At 34.6% G+C, this 24,870-nt stretch overlaps 1 protein-coding gene across 5 annotated transcripts in view; it reads left to right on the top strand.

The window, feature by feature from the left end:
- PCDH9 (protocadherin 9) overlaps nt 1-24,870 on the top strand; it is a 671,353-nt gene that overhangs the window by 270,706 nt on the left and 375,777 nt on the right. The gene's annotated exons all lie outside the window — the stretch shown is intronic.

Here is a 24,870-nt window from a genome sequence, read left to right as displayed (position 1 = left end):
GACAGACTTCACTGACTCTGAAATCTGCAGCACATTAACACTCATGAGAAGATTATTATTAATCATAAATGTTTGATACATTAATAAGTGCAGCAACTTACAGTCTGGTTGTAGATACAATTTCAGCAGACTTTTAAAAGCTATTTTTACATATGTTATTTTCTTTTTAATAGAGAAGTTGAAATAAGCAATCTTTCTGAATCTATTATGTATCTATGAATCTAGTGCAGTATGGAGAAAGGTGCATTTTCTTGCACACACCAATATATGTCTAGCCTTAGCAGAAAACATTGGAGAAAGATCTTTTGCCAAATTATTCATTTTTAGTGTCTCCTTCAGAATGCAGATTGGTATTTTCTTTACTGATTCCTCCCGATCCATTTTTCTTTAGATGCTTTTACCCTTATCAACATGAGTCTCTGTATTTGCTCAGTGTTAAGCACCTAGTAATTGTGATTGCTATTATGTATTTCAGCCAGACAGACTTTGGTACTATACTTGGTACATACTCTTGGTGCTATATTTAGATTCCTCTTCTCTCCAGCTTTACTTTTTTTTTTGTAAAAAATACCCAAAACAAACAACTAGTCACCTTTCTGATGTGATATAGACTGTCGAATACACATCAGAGGTTAGTAATATTTGTTTACCATAAATGCCATTACATTCAAATGCATAGATGTATGAACCTGATTTTATAATCTCATTGCTGGAGTTTAGAAAACTATTTCCCTTCATATTCCATTCTTTGTACTGGATGGAAGAGGTCTATTACAAACAAATTTGAGAACTATATGTTTTTCTAATGACAGACTGCACTTTGCAATACAGGAAAAGATATTTTTGGTTCATTAGACTCAGAAACAGTACTAGTAAACCAAAGGCTAAATGAAAGGAAGTGGCATATGTTTGGGGAAGCAGGCAGTTAAATGTCATCATCCTTCTAATGATGTTGAAGAGGGTCAGATTGGTAAAATGCCCATATCTCCCTTGTAGCAGCTGTAATCCAGTGTCTGATGTTTTAGTGTATCAGAATTGTGAGTTAAAACAATAGCAAAAAGCATTACCTTTTGAAGAGCTGACATAATTTACAGAAATGTAGTCCACTTTAAAAACAAGTAAGTGACAAGCCCTGTAAGGTCCTAGAAAATGACAGGAGAAAGTAGTCTGTTTCTGTTTCAAAAGACTTGTGTTAAGTGTACCAACAAGGTAATTCACTATCAGAAGGCAACAAATATGTATCGAGAAATTAATTAGAAAATTGTATGTTCCTGGGGATTTTAATGAGGTTAGTAACCCATTCCTGTAGAATGATTAAAATCTTCAGCACCTTGCTGAAGGTAGTCCTGTTTTGAAAGTGTTGAGTAACCAGATTTAGCTGAACTTTTCATTCAGGTAAGGCCAAATTGGTACTGTGCAACTTTGCAGCCCACTTATCCCCTCATTTGCCCTAATGAGGGCCTTCAGAATGGGTCTGACAATGGTAAATGACAGAAAAGTAGGATTATAGGTTGGTGTGAGGGAAAAGATATAAAAAGAAGCGTTTATGTCTTGAGTCATTAAGACTGAATTGTATTTCTAGGTGCAATGCTCTATTAATATGGGTAACTATGCTCAAATGTAGAATGCAAAACTGTAACTTTCTATCCAGTAGATCTTTCATATGGAAGATAAGATATTTTGCCTGACACTACCAGAAAGCCAATAAATGGTTTTCAAGAACTTCACATTTTCCAAGGAAGAGTTATGGGATTTTTTTGTTTGACTTTTTTTTTTTTTAAACATTGGATCACTGATTATCAGGTTGACATGTTGCCCATTTGTAATGAATTTATTTTACTTGGATCAAGTCTGTATCTATCAGAAGTAGTTAATCTTATAATAAACCAAAAACAACAAACAGACAAAAAACTTTTGAAAGTATCTTCAAGGACAGGGAAACATGAGCATCTGGGTATTTGTATTAGTTTGGGAACACAAGACATGTAGCTTTGTGTCTCAAAGAGATAAGGAAAATAGAACAGAAACTTGAACCCAGGTCATTAAAGCCCTATGATAGTACTTTAATCATTGTACCTATCCATCCTTTGGAAGAAGATTATTAATGCAACTATTTTCATCTTCTGCTTTTAAAAGTCTGTTTTCTTATAAAGTAGCAAAAACACCTCAGTGGAGAGTTCTGCTGCTCCTGCCTGGATTTAATACAATTGAACAGTAGGTTTCGTTATCAATGCCAAAAGCTTTCAGGCTGAATTCAGTTTTGGTTTATCCCAAAAAAGAAAGATTACTACATTTGATAATAGAATACATATCCCTGTATAAATGTTCTCTTTATATTGTGAAAGTATGGATACTTTTGGCTCATTTAATTTTTTGCTGGCGGTGTGAAATACTAGAGGACAAATACTGACACACCAATATAGTCAATTTAATGAAAACACCTGGTTTTGTACCATGAATGCAAGGTGAATTTGGCTATAGAAGTAGCAGTAACTTTGGGAAATGTTAAGTATGCTTTTAATGTAAAAATAAACACAGTTTTATTAGGAGAGGGAATAAAATAAAAGTTTTGAAAGGAGAGCACAGTAAAACTAGAGCTTAACAGTTTGCATAGATAAACTTTGCTGCAACAAGATTTAGTTCATTAAAACATTACAAAACATTGTGATGTAATGTTTGGGAGAATGTGGTATTTCAGGTGAAGTCTAATGTGTGTCAGTTATGCTTGTCCATAGATTGATAACTGTGGAGAACTTACCATATATACAGCAAACATAAACCCAAAGCAGACAAAAAAATCCTTGTTTTGTCAAATCAGAAATCTAATCTTGTGTTTTTCTTTTTTTGTTCCAGTGGAGAGGTCCAGTGACAATGAATCCTGGTTGATTCTTTATAATTTTTAAATGATTATTAAGCTAGAATCACCACGGCTTTGTAAGGGTAATTGGTTAAATAAGCAAAATTGAGGAAGAAGAAGCCAATATATTACCTATACAATGGTGACATTGATTCCAAAGAGAACTTCTTAAAATAGGTACTTAAAATAGATGTTAAGTGACCACAGCTGGGTTTAAGGGAAGGGTGTACCAGAGTCATTGCCAGGAAATTCAAATTTAAGTTATTGGTAATCCTTTTAGTAACAAATATTAAACCATTACTTTTTAAACAAAACAAAACAAGAAGAACAAACCTATAAAGGTTTGTGATCTGTATGTCCCTGAGTCTACCCTTTAAGGAATAAAAGAAAATAAAGCCTCTCATACTGTAATGAAATGAATTTTATTTTGCAGGCACTGGGCCCATGCCATTTCATTTCATTACCAGGATACGCTGAGCGGGCTGGAATCAGCAAGAACTACAGGCAATGCAAACTGATGATAAGCATTTCATCATGGCCCTAAACATATTAAATTTTTAGCAATAAATTTTATCAACACCATCTTCATGGCAGGATAACATTTCCCCCCCTTCTTTCTTTACCCCACTCTCCCCTCACCCCATTGGCTTTTTCTCTGCAAATACAGCTCATACTTGACTGTTCTGAAAACAAATTTTTAAGAAATCAATAACTAAAAAAAAAATTACAAGTTAGCTAGTCCAGTAATTATCCTTCAGGCTACTGCCTCTACTTACTGAAAATGGGAAAATAAAGTTATAGTGTGAGCAAGAGTAACAATAGATGAACCTCATTAGGTTTTGTGACAGTCCTTAGATTTTCTCCTAAAACTAAAATATATCCATAGGGATAATATATTCAGTTGAAGACCTCATTCCCAGATATTTTTTCTTTACAAATACTGATATAGAAAAAGGAGCTATAACTCTAAAAGAAAAGGTTGTAGATTTGATATTTATAATAATGTAGTCAATAAAATGTCACCAATTTCCAATGGCTGCAATGGTGAAGTGGCCAAAACGCAGAAGTCCCTGAGTATCAGGATCAGGAGAAAACCTTATCTACTGAAATACCCAGCTAGTATCCCAGTAACAGACGAGACAGGAACATATAACTGTGAAATAGAGGGAGAGGGTGATGATTTTGCTTTCGTCTAGAAAAGGTCTGTTCTTCCTAAGCACTTCTCTGGTTAACTGTGTAGCATCTTTAATGACAGAAAGGTGCATATTTAAGGACAGTCAAAGCATAACAAACCTGGGGCTGGTTAGGGGCTAATTAGTTGCAAAAGCAACTCTAGAATAGCTGAGGGTAACCCTAATTCTATTAATAATGAATTCTGTTCTTGCATAGGACTATAGTATAGCTCATCACTGAAAATGTGGTTTTAAGCAAATACATTCTTTGAGTTTTGCCTGATATTTAATACTGACTGAGTGGTCTTCCAGGGAAGAAGACCTCGCTCACAGATATGTTGGCTGGTAAAGCAAGCATGTCTAATATCAGGATATAAGTCAGGAAAACCTGAAAACTCAACTGCTCCTTCACTAACCTGTAAAGCTTGTTTTGAAGCTTGTAGTGCAAGAATCTAGGGGAAAAAAAACCAGTTAGTGATGATATTTATACAAGCAATCACTGGTCATATAGCCATACATGGAGTAAGTAGAATGCTTTGTGATCCTAAATAAATTTTTAACTGTGTACAGCTTCTCCTTTATCTCTTTCTCAAGCTTTATACAGAAATCTATCCTCCTCCTTTATCTCATATTTCTGGTCCTAGTCTTACTGTTAAACAGAAAACCTATTTGCATGTGAGGGAGGAAGAGCTGGTAGCAGTGGAAATTGGAAAATTAGTAGGCACATTGCCATCTCGTTTAAAGAAAAAACCCTGGGGTTTGAGAAAAACTAATTGTTACATTAGGCTTGGGAACATGGGTAGGATGGGCTTTATCTGGTACCCCTTTACCCCTTTAATATAATTCTTGCTAGCATTCAAAAGAAAAAAAAAAAAGTTAAAGGAAAAATTTCTGGAAAAAATTTTCCTGTCAATTCTTACATAGAATATTAACATTTTTATGCATAATTTTTTTTCTTTAGTTTTTGTTACTCTTCAGTTTTGTTATATGGTATAGTATTTTACTAGATTACATTGGTACAGCTCATCCTAAACATATTTCAAAGCCTGATGTAGGTGACATTTCTACAGGTTGCTTTGGAAAATCTTTGGGAAATAACAGCTGCCATTGAAATTCTTGGAAGTGGGTAAATTATTCTTGAAAGAAAGTAGGGAGCCTCGGTATCTTCTGATATGGTTTTCATCACTGCGGTGTCTGAGAATTTCATACAAGTAAAGATAACAATAAAGGTTTTTCTCCTTCTTCCTTTCCTGCTGGGAAAAATACAGCAATGGCTCTATGGGACATCTGGCACAACATATAATAAACAGTTAGAGAAGTGTCTGTGCCCTGAGTTTATCAGACACTGTCTTGATCCCCATGTGGCTGCATCACATTTGTCCCTATGCAGAAAGTTTAGCCCATAAAAGGCTACTGTAATTAGGGAAGGAATCATCTATAATCTGTGTTGTGCCTTTGCCATATTCAGCAAGAAGTAGTTAGCTTAAACTGCAGTACTGAAAACTCAGAGTAAAAGTTTTTCCTGTGATAGATGCAAATCACTATAATCTGAAAATAGATTACCTGGAGAGACAAAAACTTGTCATCACTGGAGGTTTATTGAGGGCAGAATTGATAAATATCATTTAATAAAACTATTGGTAGAGTTTTTGTCATCTCCTAGAGTATGAAGCAGGAGGATGACATTCTGCAGCTCATTTTAACCTTTTAATTTTAGATCTCAAAGCAAACACAGTGTTTCTTTCATTAGATATGCACCTAGAAATTCAGTGCGTGACTACTTCTACAAGTGGCAATCTCACAGACTTCTAACTCTCTCCCAACTGTATTTTTTTTTTTCCTTCCTGCTGGCCTTCCTTCCTTACAATCCACAAATTCAGGAGCAGTAACAATCAGGTTGCTCAGAAATTATACCCCTCAGTGTCCTAGCTCACTAACACTTTTAATTTTCATGGCCAAATCACGTCAAAAGAAGAGGCAACAAAATTTAAGACTAGCTCTTTCAGAAAAATAGTTTGGATTTTTCTTTCACCTATGGCATAGTAGTAAATATTAGAACTTTGGTTTTTTCCTACTCCTCCAAGGATCAACAAAGAAAAGCACTTTCCAGTAGAACCAAATACAAGAAAACTTTGTCAAAAAGTAGGTGAAAGTTTCAGTCAAATAGAAGGTGATTGAATTTAGAGTGGAAAGGTGAAGATGAACAATTCTGTTACTATATCAAAGAATTTATTAGTTAATCTGGTTTAGAGCCAGATAAGGTCTTTATTCCTTATTTATTTAATCTTTGATTTAACTGAAATTATTTTCAGTTAAGATATGGATGAAGACTTATATGCTCACCAACTTGTATTGAACACTTGCAATATATAAAGCTACTCCTAGAAATATAAAATGCAGCAATTAAAAAGTAATTTTTCTTTTATTTTAATCCATATTTATATATTTTCATTATGATGTTCTTAAGAGCTAAAAGCAATTATTTGGTTCAGGAATATTTAAGAAAATAATCTACACAAGAAAATAATTTCACATACTAAATCACAAAAATCCTAAATTTTATTTATGCTAGCATCATCTTCATTAATTATTCAACCTCTCCCTAAACCCTTCTGTTCTCATTGCTTTCTTTTTGTTTTTTTAATATACAGGCCAGGCATTCATTTCTCATTTCTGTTATTTCTGTAATTTTCACAAGGGCAAATTAAATCTGTTGCATGACAGCATTATGTGACAGTTCAGTAGTTCCACAATTCCAACAAATATTTTTAGTCTATTGCTGTCATAAGTGATGCTTCTCTGTGTGACTTTCCGAGAGCAAAAGCTTTTTATAGGCAGCTGTGCTAGTTGTCCTATTCTCTGTTCTTCAAGTGATCATAGTGGCAGAATTCTGTTCTGGTGTGACAAAACTCCCTGAGAAATCATCTCATCCCCATCACGGATTGTACACCTCCTGATGCTGTGCAATGCAAAGTATCTTTTCAATTTCCACATGCCTCTGCTGTGCCTTTAGTCTCAGAACTTGTTTGTTTTTATTTGCACTGAATGGTCTTCAAACCAAGGCAACTAAATATATTGACAATGGCATATAACCTCCTGATTGTATTATGTTTCCTTCTGTTTTTGCACCAGCATATTCTGTTCTGTATTACTGACATTGCCATTTTAATGAGTATGCATTTTAAATAAAAAAGCTAGAATTAGATTTTTTAAGACAATTTCAGTTGTTCCTGTTTGCAGTGCTTTGTAGGAATGCAATTTCCCATATGCCATTTTAAAATATTTAAAGCTACCTGGCAAATATAATTGCTCATTTGTCCTTATGCTCATTGTTAGTTTCACCAGTGTCATTTGAGCAGTTATAAGAAGGTAATACTTCGTGAAGCAGTTCAGCACTAGACAAATGAAGCTATTTTACCTCTCCAAATGCTGTTGTTGTTCACTTCCAATCAAAGCACTGTAAGTGGTGCAAAAGAAATATGAAATTATGGGGAAAAGTACAGCGGATGGCAAACCAAATCCTAATCTTGCAGGCTGTCATCCATCCATAATTTTTCTGAAAATTTAGAAAATATTGGCCTCTCTCTCTACAAAACTGATTTCTAGATTAAAAGAACTGCTTTTGCTTTCCAAGTCCTAAAACAGTTGTCAGTCATCATTAATTTATTTATAATTGTGTTCCCCTTCTTCACCCACTTGCCTTCAATATTCCCCTACCAAAAAAAAACCAAAAAAACCAAACCTGTGGGGATGAAAATTATGGTATATGGCTGCAAGATTCTTGCCAGTTTGATTAAGAGGTATTTTTCAGTTTTTTTCCATCTACCTTTATGGATCCAAGTTCTGGAGCGTCTAATAGAACACTGCAGAATAGTGACAGTGTTGTTAGATGTTGGGAAATGCTGTAGAGACAAAACAAGCATTTTTCTTAGATGCAAAACATAACCTTAAGTGTAGTTATCATATGTCTGTCATGCAGCAGTGACTGAAAATCAGTTACCTATTCTTATCTTTTCTGAATAATCATCTTTTTAGAAAATGCAGTGATAATAAATATATGTAAATGAAATAATAATAGTTATATGATAATACAAATACATGAGTCTTAACATTACCTGCTGCAGTCTCCTGAATTTTTCATCATCCCTACTGATGCAATCTCAATTACACTGAGAAAAGGCAGATAGTGATTTGCAGCTACTGTGCTCCTAATGTCTGCAAATTTCCTTATTTTTCATAAGATGCATGTTTTACTTGTCATCAAGTCCTAAACTTCAGACACCTTTTACAGGGCAATTATTTCCAGTCTGCATGGGGTTGTTTCTTAAAACTTTGCATTTCCTTTTTATAGAGTCTCACAAGTTTTCTGTTGGTCCAGTCCTCAATTTTATCCAGTTTCTTATGGATTGAATCTCTTCAACTTGTGAGGTCAAGCATTTACCCAATATTGTTTCTGCTTTCAAATTTGCTGAGGGTGCACTCTGTATTGTCATCCAGTGTGTGAATTAAGTTACTAAACAATTTAGAACCACAAGTGACCCACTGAGACAATCTTCTTGTTACTAGCTCTTAGTCAGGTGCACAGCTTTGGTTTCATGTCAATACAACTAACCTTCACTCTACCTGGCAATCCTTTTTTTCTAGCCCCTGTATCCTCACCTTCCATATGAAGAAAGATTTAATATCTACAGTCTTGCTAAAGCCAAGATAGGTTCCATCCACTGTCTTTTGTAGCCAGACATTTAATCAAAGGTGTCAGGTTGGTCCTGCATGACATAGCATTGGTAAATCCATGCTGTATATTCCTGATAACTTCTTTATTGTGCTCTCTGTCGTGTTGCAGATTCCTGATCTGAGGGTTATACCAGTATTCTTTGTGTCTCTTTTCCCTGCTTTTTAAAGGATCAATGTAATGATAGCATTTTTACATCCATCAGGGATCTATCAAATTGCCATGCAAGTTATAGACGGTGGACTAAAGTCACACCACCCAGTCTTACAGCCCCCTCAGGAGAACCCTGTCAGGTGGTATGGATTGGGATACATTTAACTTACGAATATTTTCCGTAAGCTTTTGTAAGTTTTTCCCTTTTTTGTGAATACTAATTAATTTGTCTGTTAATTTTGTTGGCTATTCTCCTTTATTTGAACTTTACATAACTGGGTTTTTTTTGTTTGTTTTTGGGTTTGTTGTTGTTGGTTGTTTTTTGTTTGTTTGTTTGTTTTATATTGAGGTAAATTGATCCTAGCAATTAATTTTCACACTCACAGTGTTTCCTTCAAAGACATTGTGATGGATGTTCTGGATTCAAGTAACTGGATCTACAACACAAATTTACATGTACAGATAATATAATTTATGTGATTTCTTCATGTGTAGGTTCTCTTCTGTTACTCTATTATTTATTTTTTTTTTGGTGCTTCTTCCTGGATCCCCACCATGGTTGTTTGTTGTCACCCTGCATATAGAATTAACATTTCAGTCTAGGCTTAAACCACGAGATTCTGCAGTAACCTGAACACTGCTAATAGATCAAATAGCCTGGAATATTAATTCATTGTTCTCATATATATTTTCTGAAAACTCACTATTTATGTTCTGTATTTTATTTCCTTATTATTTTCAGTGTCAGTCAAATGACAGGCAGAGTCGATTAGTTTGAAGTAGTCTGAAGTGTATTGTTCCCCAACTCCATTAAAATTAATAATTCGTTAGGACAAATATGCTACAAAATACATCTTGTGTCATATATATGCAAAGATTGGTACATTTTAAGATATGTCTCTGATTTTAACATTTCTTAGAAAAATCTGATTAAAGACATTTTCACATCTGAACTTTGAACTCTTTCAAAGATGTTGCCCAAACACAGCTGATATTCTCTGATGTGGTGCCTCTTTTTGATGGCTTTGCAAAGATTATGATGAGGAATTTTGTAAATTCAAACCTGCTTTTCCTGCCTTTCATATTTCTGTTGAAATACTGGCATCTGCACTTGTAGTTTAAAGGGAAAAAAATACCATCAGGACTTGTACCATCTTATTTTATGTAGATGTTTGCTTCTCTTTAACTGACAAGATGGACAGACTTCAGGGCTTCTGCAGTTGCAAATGGCTCACAGTATAGGTATGGCCAGATAAATGTCACCCTTAGAAATTTGATAAATGGTCACAAACATTAAAATCTTAGTTTCCTTTTGACTCTTGTTATAGTTCAATAATCCAATGTGCACAGACCAAATTCAAGGTGCTGATTTTAGAGCAGATTTCACTCACTCTGGGTAAGCATTCTGTTAGCAAAATAGAATTTAGTGATTTGCAAGGAAGAGCAGTAAGATTAAACTTGCCTGGCATAGGTGCAATAAGCAATAAGATGTCTGAAAAGACAGAACATAATATGAAGAGAAAAAAACCTGAAAAAATAGTTTAATATCACTGGGACAGGAAGGGACTTGTTATACTGGGATCATGGGAAAGGTTAAAACAAAACTAGTAGAAGAAATGTGGTGCATAGCACTATAAGTAAAAAATCATCTTGAAAATCTCACAATTTTGTCCTTTCTTGACCACCACTCCTACCCCCTATATCCTTTATAGGAACCTGTGACAGTCAAGGCAAAACTTCCCTTCTGGCCAAGACTTGGATATTTTCAGTGTATTTCAGCTTTGCTGGCACCTTTCCTAAAAATGAAAACAGTAGCATTTTTATAACAAGACAAAAATAAAAGGGGAAAAAATGTCCTATTCACCCATTTCTCTGTGTGAAGGCTTCACATTTGTGGTTTTAATGCAATTAATCAAAGACCAAATGCATTTGTATTCTCTGAACAGTTCAGGAATACTTCATATTTTCTCAGTGTAGCAATGTGAAATGGTGCAGGATGCCAATGGTAATAGTTCTGGGAAAGATATCATTCATGCTAGGACAATTCTTATGGGTTTTGTTTTAGATGATGGATTGCACATTCGCAGTCATTTGCAAGCTAAAGGCTTTATATGTACTGTCTACATTATCAAATTTCTCACCCAGTTTGAAAGCTACAGCATTTTAATTGAAAGGAATGCTAACCCCTGCAGCCCTATCAATGTGTCTGGGTTGTTAGACTCTGAGAAATAACCTTCCCATTTCAGAAAAATTGATAAATTCCATATAAATGTTTTTACCTCAGCAACCAATGGGGCTGAAAGGTGAGTTGGCACATATTCAAGTGCAAAATATCAAACAGTGAACTCTATGCTACAAGAAAGTCTTTCAAAATTCATTGACTTGGAAGGGATTGAATATCTGAGGGCTTAGCAATGTCTATCAATGGTGTTAGTCTCCCTAGAACTGCCATAGAAACGAATTTCTCCTTTGAGGCTAGCTTCAGTGTACAACAGATTACTAGATCTGTTTCAGTAAGAGAAGGGATCAGAGAAAGGGAATTGGACATTTGTACAGCAGAAGCTCTCAGATCAGATTGGTTCAGCTCATCAAATGGTGGCATTTAGTTTAGCTCAGGGCTCTCACAGTAAAACAAAGCTGAGTAAGTAGTGAATGCTTTAGTACCTTGCATTGTGAAATGTCTTAAGATAAGCAGTATGTTGCATTTTAAAACAAAATAGGTACTCTATTTATATACTGCCTTTATCAGTGTTTGAAAATATTGCCTTTTCCAGTGAAAAGTTACTTATAGAAGAGTGACATATTCATAGTTCATGCCATACTTAGGCATGAACTCATGTATGGATTTTATAGGTAATGAATTTAACTTCACAGGCTGCCGCTGATGTTCAAGCTACCCTGTTCTGAGGACCTAAATTTGATAAGTTATTTGCACATATGCTTTTGGAAAAGTCAAATGCTTATTTTAGTTGAGAGTGAAGATCTGTGCAGATTTCTGAAATGTAAAAGCATTCTTTTAACAGTTTATTTTCCAAATATTTTATTATTGAGTACGGATTAATATTTCTAAGGTATATTCAAAGTTTGCCATTATGGCATTTATGAAGATATCATTTTAATAATTATATATATATAATAAGGCTGACATGAATTAGGGAGAATTGCTAACGATGAGATTGAAATATATCTGGAAAAGAATTAGTTTTTAGATCTTCCCCTAAATAATCTCTAGTATTGTATAATATGTTTTCAGGTACAATCTGAAATAAGATTCAGAGAAACTCATTTACTCAGAAAGTTCAGTTCTGAGATTGTTTGCAAATTGATCTTTCTGGAAAGAAAGACTACATTATGTCTCCGAGTCCAGACACTTGTTTGAAGAAGTGGTTACTTTATACTATTCAGTAAATATTCAAGACAAACAGTTTAAATCTGCACTGTTTCAGTTAAATACATTTTCCAGGTGTACTTCCAATAATTGTCAGGGGTGGACCACTGATATTACAAATCATTGTCTTTTACTCCTGAAGTCTCTTTGCTATGATTTTGGTGGGTTTTTTTCTTTTTGTGTTTTTAATCTGTATTAGTATTAATTAAATTAAATTTATTTCTTCACAGAGACATATTTGCACTGTACTTTCTGTAATTTCTTTCCTGTTAATGTGAAATTACAACTCATCTGGTAGATCCAAAGAGCAAGCAGTTGTAGTTTACTGTGAGCACTTTGTTTTAGCTTTCTTTCCTTCTCTAAATGCAGTATAGGCACCTTTTACAGGTTCTATTGTGGTAGATGCCTGATGTACCTTTTCTTTAATGCCTCCCAAGAGAGCAGTAAAGTGACAGATACTTTGGCAGATGTTTCTGACCAAATGTTCTAGTTCTGTGACTATTTGGTCTTTTAAAGAACTTGTTTCCTTAAGTTTTAAAAAGTCAAGATGCTTCTCAGTGTGGCCCTTGTGGAATGATAGCTTAGCTTCCAATACCATAAATCATCAGATCATTGTTCCAGATACTGAAAAAGTATTGGTGTTAGCTGACTGTATAATAAAGCTAGTTCTAATGGGAATTCATGTTCATCGCATACTTTTCCAGTTCAGGAGAAGAATATGGAATGAAATACAGCTCCTGTCATATAAAATTCTAGCTTTCTCTTTGATCTAGCAGCACCAGTTTTGACCACACAACTGCCAAAAAGGCAAGTCGTGCTCTTTTCTCTGCCTCCAGCTGTCTGTTCTTGCCACCTCTCTTGTGTCAACGCTAGTGATTGTTCTGTTCTTCTGGGAAAAATAATAATTTGGGGAGACAGGTCTAGGTTTTAGTCAGTTCAAGGAACTGACATAACTGGTGAGCTATGTGATTTAAGTACTGACTTAAGATGTGCCCAGCAAAAGAGAAGAAAGTAAGGGCTGCAAAGTGTGAGATTGTGTAAATGCTGATGCAAGTTTACAGAAATCAAAAAATACCATGAAAAGGCTTGATTGGGATTTGGGAACGTTTACTAAACTCTGGAGTTTAGCAAATGGCAGCTGCTTAATTCTGTTGGTATAGGCCCTTGTATCCTGCTCTGTTATTTGCATTGTCAGTTTTATTGATATCTCAAGATTTCTATCAGAACAAGTAAATTAGATAGCCAGGTTTGTTTTTCTTTTTATATATATATATGTATATGTTTGTGTGCTGACACAATTCTTGATTCATTTGTATGTAGGACTTTGCAAAGGAAAACTAAGACTTTGCTTTAGCTCTCAGTGTGCTGAAGCTCATTTTTTTTCTGGTGAAGCCAACAGAAGGAAGAATGTAAATTGTTTCTACTACTTTTGATGCCTTAGGGTGGTACAGTTTGTTTTCAGAGAAGCCTGGTTGTCATGGGAGACACAGTGGGAAGTGTAGTGTTTTCGGCTAAAGACATTCTGTAGCATCTTCTGTTGAACTCTGTAACAGTGAGAATATCACTCTATGGACAGAATACTAAATAAATATGTTGCTGCTGTTTGTATCAAACTCGTGTGTGGGGTTTTTTTGTTTTAGTTTGGGTTTTTTTGTTTGTTTTGGTTTGGTTTTAGTTTGGTTTTGGAGGATTTTTGTGGGGGTTTTTTTTGGTTGGTTGGTTGGTTTGGGGTTTTTTAGTTTTGGTTTTTTTGGTCAGGGATTTTTGTTTTTTTGGGGGGATTTTGGGTTTTTTTTCCTCTTATTGGATACTTAAATAATAATAATATTGAAGAGTTGAAAATATGTGTGGTTTGAATCATTAGGCACTAGTCTTTATTAAAGAGAGAATTACAAAACAGCAAAAACACTCTCTAAAGCCTCACAGTTTCCTCTATAGGACAGTTCATCCTTAGGTAATTTCTTTTTGCACATATGATCATTTTTATCTGTTGTTTAAAGCATTACCCTGCATAAATATGAAATAATGAGAACAGTTGTGGATTTCTAAATAGCTGTCAGGCTGATTTTCAAATCATCAGAAGCTGGGAGAAAGCTTGAGGGATGCTTGCTTATCTCTTGGTTTTTCTAGAACCAGCATGAATTGTTTGTTGTAAATCTTGGTTTGGAGTCTGTTTTCTGAAACAAAGGACTGCCTATTCTTTTTTTATATTTTTTCCCTCTAGAAGACTGACCAGTCCTGTATAGAGTATGCACACAGAAAATTACACAGTGCTGCTGTGTTGGCTTGAAAATCACACTAGAAAATTTTGGAAGCGAGAGGGTCTTCCTCTTTAGTATCCCATCCTCACAGAGGAATTTAAAGTCTTAGGCAATTAAATGTTGAACTTCAGTTCAAATTTTCAAGCAGTTTGTTTTGAGTTATTGAGGTTTTTCTCCAGTCCTCAATTAAACATAGGCCAGGAATTTAGATTTTCCTCCTGCTTATCCAGATACAAATAAATAAGTAAGACATGAATATAAAAGAGAGGGAACATAGGATAAACTGCTGTGACTACCCATTCAAATAAAAACTGTGTAGAGAAAAAAAAAGGATTTCTGTTACACTAGGTGATTAGAATTTTCTTGGCAAGTAAAAACAATTAGTTGGTGGGTCCATGTAACAAATTGAAGAATTTTGTGAAATACTCCTGCAGTAAGTGCTTTTTAGTAAAACATACAAGACAAAATTTTTGCCACAAAAACTTAATTTATGCTTTTCCCTTCCCTGTATTTAACTTCTTACAATGGTTTTCACAGTTACATTTATGTTTCATAAAATTATTTTCTTTTGGCACTAAGCTGTCCATTTGTGCTTTAAGTTGAAGGCTTTTAAATTATTTTATTTTCCTAAATTCAGGGTTTAAAATGTTCTGTGTAATTAAATATTGGAATTGCATCATACCACTAACTGCTGTCTACTTTTGCAAAATCTTACAGAAATAATTATCACAGTAAAATGGATACTAAAATCATTGATATGATAACATCTCAGGATAATATAGAATTTTATGAAATTATTTAAAAGCTGGATTTCAGAGTTAAAAACTTCAAATATGTTACTATGTTATCATCTGGTTATGAGAGGATTCTGTATAATGATAGATGGATAGATAGATAGATTGATAGATAGATAGATAGATAGATAGATAGATAGATAGATAGATGGATGGATGTATAATTGGGGAATATTAGATTAATAGGACACTGAATGCCAATGCAATATAGAACTTGCACACCTGATGGATTTGAGAGTTAATATAGACATATCAAGTGAATTATTTTTGTCAATAGCTGGGGAGTAATGAAGATGCTCATCTTGGCTACTTAAACTGAAACGGAGTTACTGAATTCTATCTTCCTGATCAGTCCTGGTTGTTCTAGGCACAGCTAGGGAAAGAAGGATTTATACCTTGTGCCTCTGTATTTTCATTTCAGTTATCATAGAAGTGAATGATGTAGTAGATCTTTAATCTTCACATCCTAAGGAATCCTTAGATGGTGGGGATCTTGCAAGACTCTTTCCTCTTCTCTTAAGCAGTATCTCACAACAGAAGGAATGACTTTGTGATGACCTCTTAATTAAAGAATAAAAATTGTTGGTTTTTTTTAAGAATAATACTGTTAATTGTTAAATATCGTCCACTTCAAATGTAAAAGTGTTAAGTGAAATCAAAACAGGAGAAGCAGCTGTAAAATTTTGACTCAGCCCCAAAGGTGAAATAGGTGATTGACCCAACCATGTAGTGGTAAGTTCTCTTTATTTGAGGGTCAAAGGAAGGATTCTGTTTAGGCTGACTTAGACATCTTTTCCATTTTCTTGGTTTCTCAAGCAATGTAAAGTTTAAAAGTCAGAAGAGGTGGATTTTGTTCCTCAAGGTTATGGTATCAGTAAAATGATTGTGAAGGTATGGATAAGTGGAAGCATCATAGAAGATATTTAATACAATCATGTAACATAACTTTCCTTCAGATAAACTGTGAGTATACCTATGAAAGTAAATTTCCATCAATAGCCATACTTATGATTGTGTATGCTTTCACAGAAAATCCCAGAAACCACAACAACCACTACCTATCATTCTCATCAAAAAAATACCAACAAAACAATGAGACAAACTAAAATCAAATCCACATTTCCATTGTATCTTGGCTTGCAGTAAACAAACTTTAAACACTTAGACTGAAATATTTCATGAAAGATATTGACTGTAGACACAGAAACTGTTGAAGAACAGTGAGTTAAATTACTTTCATTAATGAGTTAAAATACCATTTTGAAAAAAAAAAAAAAAGATAAAAGAGATTAGAGAAAAATCTGTTTTCCATCTCTGTATAATTTAACCTGACAAAACTGACTTTTCTCTAGGCTCATATGTATCTTATCATAGTGATAAGGATACCTGTTGGCATTCTAAATATCTTATTAAGCAAATAGTTCCCTACAAAATTGAAAGAATCAAATCAGCAAACTATCTGACAATATGGAAAATATCTTTGTAAAATGATGATAAGATCCTTGCTGAACCTTTTGACAGCAAAATGATAGATGCCTATGCTGGGCTACATCTATAGCAAAAGTAGTGGCTTCAATATAATACCTAGATCATATATAATGCTGAGTTACAGACTCTGTTTTTATCTTTGCCATTTATGTAGCATTTGACTGTGGAGAGTTATGTACCTTAAATTATAGTAGGACATTCAGCAAAAATGCATTCATTTAATTTTAGGCTTAGGTTTGGTAGCATGCTATTTTTGTTCGTGGGGTTTTTTGGTTGTTGTTTTGTTTCTTTGCTTTTTTTTTTTTTTGCTTTTTTTTTTTGGCTGATGCATGAGAATTTTTTTTTTTAATTGCTCCAAGAAGGTGCCTAGTTCAGAATACCATCCAAATTCTAGTGGTCTTCAGAGGCTCTGGCTCAGACCTAAGATGTCTGCTCTACATATCTGTTAATCTACTTTGTTTTCTTTCCAACAGTCCTGGTTGAAATACTTTTAAAGTGAGATTTGTGCCATTCAAAGGGTTCATTCACTGCACTGCTAGACATCTTTTAAAGATGAAATTCATTTGGTACTGTGCTACCTACAACCCTAACCCAGCCAGTAGTAAATACAGACTATTGAACATATGCTTTCCTGGCTAGCAGTCAGACTTCTTTAGCAGAGATTCTTTTATGCATACCCCCCTTCCTGAGCTAATGGAATAGTGACAACATGTTTCCTAAAGAAAACCTGTGTATGAGAAAATTGCTTAGACATGCATAATCTTTTTTCAAGAATCTGTCAAGGATTTGTATTGATGCTTGATGGTACGTTATTAACATGGTTACAAAAATAATCTAAAGGCAGTGGAACAGAGTTGTTTATACTATTTGTGGTAATATTACCATTACTAATTACATTATATTGTAATACTCACTGATATAAATCAACTGCTGGCAATGAAAGGATTAGTGTGGGATGGTATAACAAGCCAAGATTTTAGACCTTTGAGTTCAGTTTGGCATTATCTTGTTGAAAAATGTTTTTCTTCTTCTTGTTTAATGTGAGTGAAACATTTTTGCTATGCAAATTGCTGCAATGACAGCATTATTTTATTGACTTCTGTCTTCAGTTTAGGTCTGGCTTTTGTAGAATCAGAAAAATTTCAAAGAGCTTGAAGATTATACGTTTTGTTTAAAATGATAAGTCACGTTTATGAAGAAGCACAAAAGTGAAAGGGTTATTTATTTTTTTCTCTATGTGGAAGTAATGGATGACAGATAAGACAGCTTAGGGTATGAATGAGCCTTTAAACTCATTAGTCAAGCAAATCTGTTAATTGTATTATTATATATGTAATGGGTTAAACCTCAGCATATCCCCTTCCTCTCCCTCCAGTACTAGCATCAGTGTAAGAACTGGGATAATATCTATGTCATTCAGATGAAAGAAAAAATTAAGATGAGTCTTTATAGAAACAAGGTATATGAAGAAATTAATAAGAATGTCTGTAACAATGTAGGTTCTTTATTTAAATCTTGACAAACTTTATTTTTACAACTTGTGAGAGGGAAAGCTAATGACAGTGAGCTCAGTCAGTGTATCCTAGGCATTGTAATCAAGGTAGCTTCTGAAGTTTCAAGCACTGCTTTGTTTCTTTGATATCCTGGAGGTCTTCATTGGGACTACTTTATCACTATTCTGTATAGTGAGAAAAATAAACTGATCATGTTAATCTCCTTCTGATTTCCTTCTTTCAGTTGTCAGAAGGTTACACTTCTTTTGAATGGCAGTAGTAATTACCTGTATTCCTCTTCCTAAGTGAGAGGGCTGCTGCTCCCTTCTTCATAGAAGAGAATTGATGTGTTGCCTGTGCAAATCTTTACCAGACAGTCTCAATGTATATGTTTATTCCCAGCATGGATTTGAGCTTATAGTCTTCATCGGATTGGAGTCATAGCATTAAACTGCAGAAAAAAAAATAAATAAAGAGTATATTGAAATATAGTGCCAATTTCAAAGTGGAAGCACATCCACTTTTGGGATTTCAGTAAAATGTAGCTTTTCTCTACTATAAGTCTTTCCACCATACCAGAGTCTTCTGAGATGTAAAGGGTTGTCCTTTGCATCATAATAAACTGCCTCTGAGAGAAAAAGAGGAAGCCAATCTGCCCCCTGAATGTTGCTGGGGGTGTGCTCATACAACTGACCTTACTGCACTTTCTTTCACCTAATGAAAGTTTCACAGACATGAGAGGTGATACATAACCCCTTATAATCCACTTTTTCCAAATTGTATCCACAGAACAGGTGCAGTGCAGTGAACAGCAGTGCAGAGTCAATCATTGTTGGTCATGTAGTGGTTTGCATCTTAGATCTTTTTGACTGTAGAGTTACCAGTAACTAGTTTACTTGTATTTCTTCATTGATAAATCACATCTACATTGAGCTAAATTTAAACCACCAATTTATTTCATGTAGAGGTAACCCACATAAACCTAAATAGTGGTCATCTCTTTCTCAAGAACCACACATTATTCTTTGTCTTATTTACCCTGTCTTTCCTTTGCCCTTAAGACGAGGGTGGAAGACTTCACAGATGATAATTTAGGCAACACTGGAGAAGCAAACAACCACAATAATTTGATATTTGTAGGATGATAATATTTTATGGCTGAGACCAGTTTTAAACTGTCATCATTAACAGTCAGTCCAGATCCACTTCAGCCATAAAGATCTACACTCTACTAGAAATATCAAGAGATATTTAGTTATTAATTGGATTATGTTGTCCTTATGCATGGATTGCATCTAGATGTCTGCATGTCTGCTCAAAATAAAAGAAGGCTTCTGCAGAAATTATATATTCAGTACCTCACATGTGATAAAGTTTTACATCTGTCAAGTGGTCTCACATCAGGAGATCAGCATTAATTAGACATTACATAGACAATAAGTAGAAGAGAGCAATGAATTGACTGTAAAATATGAAAGGTGAACTTGATCTTATGTTTGCACTGTCTTTGCAGTGTTAATTCCTTCTTACATCTCATTTTAACCATCACTGGTCAAGTATCAGACTTAATTTTTAAAAGGAACCTGGGATAAAGGCTGGGGATATAGGTCTGTGAAGCAATGGTGATTAAGAGATGTGATTCTTCTCAGTAAGATTTTTGATAGTATAAAGCATTGAAAACACAGAAATGTGTGGGGGAATGCACATGCTTCTGGGATCAAAACTGATTTATGAAACCTCTTTTTGCTTTCTTCTGATGAGGTAGAATTTCTCTGTCATCTCCAAAACATTTGTGCTGCTAGATTTTCTGTGTACTGTTTTCATTGCTAAAACCAGCATAGGTAGTTTCTTGACTGGGTTTAAAAGAAAAAAAGGAAAAAGGCAGTGAAAAATGTACTTCAGTTCTTTATCTGACAAAATGTTCATTTGTCTTTCTAAAAACATACTTAATTGCTCACACAGGAAATTAATTGCACATCTTGTGAACCTTTTAGTTCTAACACTGGCATATTCTTACTTTAGTTATTCTTAATTCTTAAAAAAAATAAATTGCCTTTTAAGGTTTTAATCATTTAGGAAGTGACTGCTTCTGTGTAGGTTTTTATGTTGGTTTCATTTTTGAAAATATGCAAAATTTCTTATCTTTGTAAATTATATAGTTGCCGCTTTTTCTTTCTGTTGCTTTTTTCCTCTTCCATGTTGAGCATAAACCATCACCAGTAGGTAAAATTTATTTAATATTTTTCTGCGTGTTTTCAAGTACTGTAAATTACAGCATTTAAACATAAAGATGAGCTGTAGGCAAAAGAGCACTGAAGTAAATTTAAGCCTGGCCAGCTGGCAAAGAAGAGAACCCAGTGATTTAATCTGGTGCTGCTTCTTCAACAAAGTGTTTACTGTGAAGGTACTTTATACGTGTGTATTAATAAAAGTGCAAATCTCTTTATCATCCTTGGAAAATTTCTCCTTCTTTCTGTTATCTACTGGATATTTTATTTCTTTAATATAATTAAAAGATCAGAAGTTCATTATGCTTAAATTTCTCATAAATGAATGCAATATTATAGAATCTTCACACATATTACAGCATCCTCGCAGGAAGATGTAATTCCATGTAAGAATCCATAAAGAATTGTATCATTCCTAGATTGTATGCTGGTTCAGTCCAGTCACTCTCAGGCTCCCTAAATGAACAATTAAACACCATGGTGTCTTGACAATTTTCCCATTTATATACGCATTACTGTGCCGTTGAAAAGTTAAAAAAAAAAAAACAAAAAAAACCGAAAAACCAAAGGAGATTATCCTTGCTAATTGACAATTTTCCCATTTATATACGCATTACTGTGCCGTTGAAAAGTTAAAAAAAAAACCAAAAAAACAACGAAAAACCAAAGGAGATTATCCTTACTAAGACCTATTAATGATCAGCCATAAATAAGTGTCATAGTTTTTCTTAGGACAACGTTAGTACCACATCATTAGACAGATTACAGCGTATCTTATCTTTATTTTCATGCAGGAACTTCCTATTCTATTTCAGTGGGAAAAAACAGAGGGGTGGGCTATTGATGCTGCTGTATCAAAGCCATAATAAGAATAACTTCCTTTGAATGTGGATTTTTTTGTTAGATTTTGTTGTAAAATGAAGTCTGCCAAATGAAGTGGTTTATTGAGGCATACAAGTAAAGATTTAATTTTATTCCCCTTAGATATATCAGATACATGTTTCAGGTTGTGTGAGCCTCAATAGGAGAAACAGGCATTGAGCCATAGTCTCTAAACTCCTGTTTTACTGGGGGTGAGACACAGGACTGTTTAGTCCCTTATGTTTTTTTCTATTAGTTTCAGTAAGGTTTGTCTGATTATAAAGTTTGTGTATGTGCATTTCAATTGTGTAATTCTGACAGCTTGACTTCCAAAGGCAATTGTGTAATTTAGGCAGCTTAACTTCCTAAGGCACTGTCACAACATCTGTCAGAACTGTTGAAAGAGGCCAAAATTAAGTATTAGGTGTCCAGGTAATCAAGGTTCTTCAGAATCGGTGTTTTACTTGTGAAATTGAGCTGGTTTTTGAGGATAACAAAGTGCAGCAGGCTTTCTTCCTGAGGCAAGGTTATGATTTCTAGTGTCTGTATGTTTTAATATATGATCCTAGTGGAAAAGGAGAGGAAAAAGCCTAAGAAGTTTGATTAATGGAAGTAGCTTAGAAAGAGCTAAGTATGAGGACTGATCTCAGAGCTCTTAGGCTGGAAAAAACGTCCCATTAATTTTAGTGGGAGTTTTGACTGCACAAGGACTTTCAAGATCAAGTGCTTTCTTGTTCATTAAAGGATAGAAGGTAATTAGAAATAAAGCACAGAAAAGATTTTATATAGTACTGCTTTTGTCAGCTGAAAAAATCCATATTATTGTAGGAGTTTTAGGCTAATCTTCTCTCTCCCTTTCTTGCATAAAATGATGACACAGTAGGTTGTTTTCATTACTCTTAGAGGTCTCTGCTTCTATCTGTTCATTTTATTGGGAAAAAGCAATTGGCAAGTTTTTTTCTGTTATCTTCCTTGCTGTTGGATTGCAATCTCATCTTTGATGCTGACTTTGTCATTTCCCTCTTCCATCCAAACTGTTTAGCTCAAGGTATTCCCATAACATTTTGTTTGTAAAGGTGGGATGATAAATGAAATAAAAAGCAAGTGTGCATTTTGGTTGAAAGATTTTGCTGATGTCAGCTCATGATACAGAGAAACAGTTAGAAAAAAAAAAGATAAAACTGTACTAAGTTTTACAGAAACAAATCTTGCATGTTTTATAATATCTTAATTTATGTTGACTTTTGAACACCTTTTAATGATGTGTTAGGTTTTAGCATTTATATTTTTCAGATTCTGTACTGCTTTAGTGCATATTTCTGAGCTTCATATTACGGGATGGTAAGCTCTCTTCACAGAGTAGGTAGACAAATCAATTCCTTTCCTAGCTTGGGACCAAGGACAACCAACTCAAACCTCAGGCCCAAGAGCATAAACAATGTGGACTGAAGGGAGAAAAATAAGAAGGATGGGACTTCATAACCTGAAGCTATAACTGGACAATTATCTCCAATATGCTAATGGACCAGAACTTATAAATGTGAGGGACCTTGTGACCAATCATCCATTTTGCAACCATTTTGGGTTCATCTTGGATGTAGCCCTGGCTGGGCTCTTGTACTGATCCACTGAGGCCTTTTAATAAATACCTGCTTTATTCTTTAACTCCATCTAGCCTCTCTTCTAGGTCAGCCTTCACAAGGCATCATTAGGGAAGCCATATATTCTCAAGACCTTGTGAACCTAACCCTATATTTTAAATGCATGTGAGTCATGAACAATTGTGCTACCTGACCTCAGGGAAAAGGGACTCATCTCCTGTTAGAACTTCATTCTTCATAATACTTAAAAATAAGATTTATTTTACTGTTTTTTTTTCCTCTCCTCTATATCAAAGCCTTTTTTTTGCTCAGCCTCGAGCTGTAATTTATTTGTTTGAAGAGTGTGGTCCAAGTTTAATTGTGATTGGAATTGCCACTGGAAGACTGAGAGCAGGGGATTGCTTTCTGTACAGCTTTCTATGAGGTGTTGGTTCACACAGGGAAGTTGTAAAATGGATGGGGATATTATGAATCTGTTGCTTCTCTGGTTCTCTTTTCTGTCCCTGCAATATGTAATGATCTCAACCATTCCCAAAAGCATGGGAAAGTGAGAGAGACATATTTCACTTCTGATGTCGCTGTAGCCTGCTTTTTTTGTAGAAAAAAGGCATTGTACTTTATGATGCCATGAATTTGTCTTTTCAATCTGCAAATTGTTATGTGAATGAGATTTTAATCCTTCTCATTTCTGTTTTATTTTGATGGTCTCCCTAAGCTTTCAACTAGCTAAGGGTGTAGGAGAGACATTCATTATTTGTGATAGAAATTTGTCTTGTAACTCCTTTCCAATTATTTTCAGGAAACTACTTATTATTTCTGCAAAGGTGACAGTTCTGTAAAGGTGACTTTCTAAAAAGTAGGGAGGTATTAGGTAATAGGGAGTATGCTTTCAAAAACTCGTAACTTTATCAAAGTGGATCAAACTGGTCAATTGCATTCTAAGAGAGAGCTTGGTCCACAGGGACCCCTTCTTTGCCTTTTAACCTGTTTAATTCCATTGCCTTTGGGTGAATTGCTCTTCGTTTGTACTCCTGTAAATGAGGAAAACAGTCATATGTAAAACATCACAGAAGGTACAGGCAGATTTTAGAATGAGGCATTCCCAGTTGGCTTTACCTTATCATTAAACTCTCCCTATTAATCTCCATGCATTATATAAGTGCCTTTTCATGCAGAGTGTAAGACTGAGTAATATTTCTGCTTGTGTAAGACCAATTAACATTTCTGGTTGTGTAAACCATTTTAATTTTGGGGGTTTTGGGTTGGGTTCTTTTGTGTTTTTTGTTTTTCCCCAGTTAAAATTTTAAATGACAAGAAGGGACTTCCTGAATTTAGTTGGAATTGTGACTTCAGATATGAGAGAAGAATACTTTTGGTAGATAAAATCTTAGGATGACTTTCTGCTTTCAAGGGGAGTTCTTGAAAAAGCTTTCAGAACTGTGATACAATTCTCCAAGAACACAGAACTTTTGTGAGATATCCAAGGTACCTGTTGGGAGTACTTTGGAAGAGACATGTGTTTTCCATTGCAAGTAAAAGTTCTATTTGATGTAAAGTGTTCTGAGGATTTTGCTCACTATAGAGTGGTAAAGGAGTGAACAAACCATTCTGTACAGAATACTAATGTTCTTTCTGAATATGGGGCACAGAGTGCTTGTTTGCAATTTGGGCATATTACTCTACAGAGAAAGGATTTGAAATTGTCCAACTTTCTGAAAACATTACTCTTAATGTAATGTTCTTCCTCTGGGAAACTTTCTTTTCTCAAATAAAATAGAACAGTGCAAAGGCCTGGTTCTGTGTTGGTAGCTGACTTTCTGACTGTCCTTCCAAATGCCTGTG

This window comes from Passer montanus, unplaced genomic scaffold (genome assembly GCF_014805655.1).
Source record: "Passer montanus isolate IOZ18808 unplaced genomic scaffold, ASM1480565v1 scaffold30, whole genome shotgun sequence".
NCBI classification, from domain to species: domain Eukaryota; kingdom Metazoa; phylum Chordata; class Aves; order Passeriformes; family Passeridae; genus Passer; species Passer montanus.
Note: the sequence above shows the minus strand (reverse complement) of the source record. Positions and strands in the feature narration are given on the sequence as shown.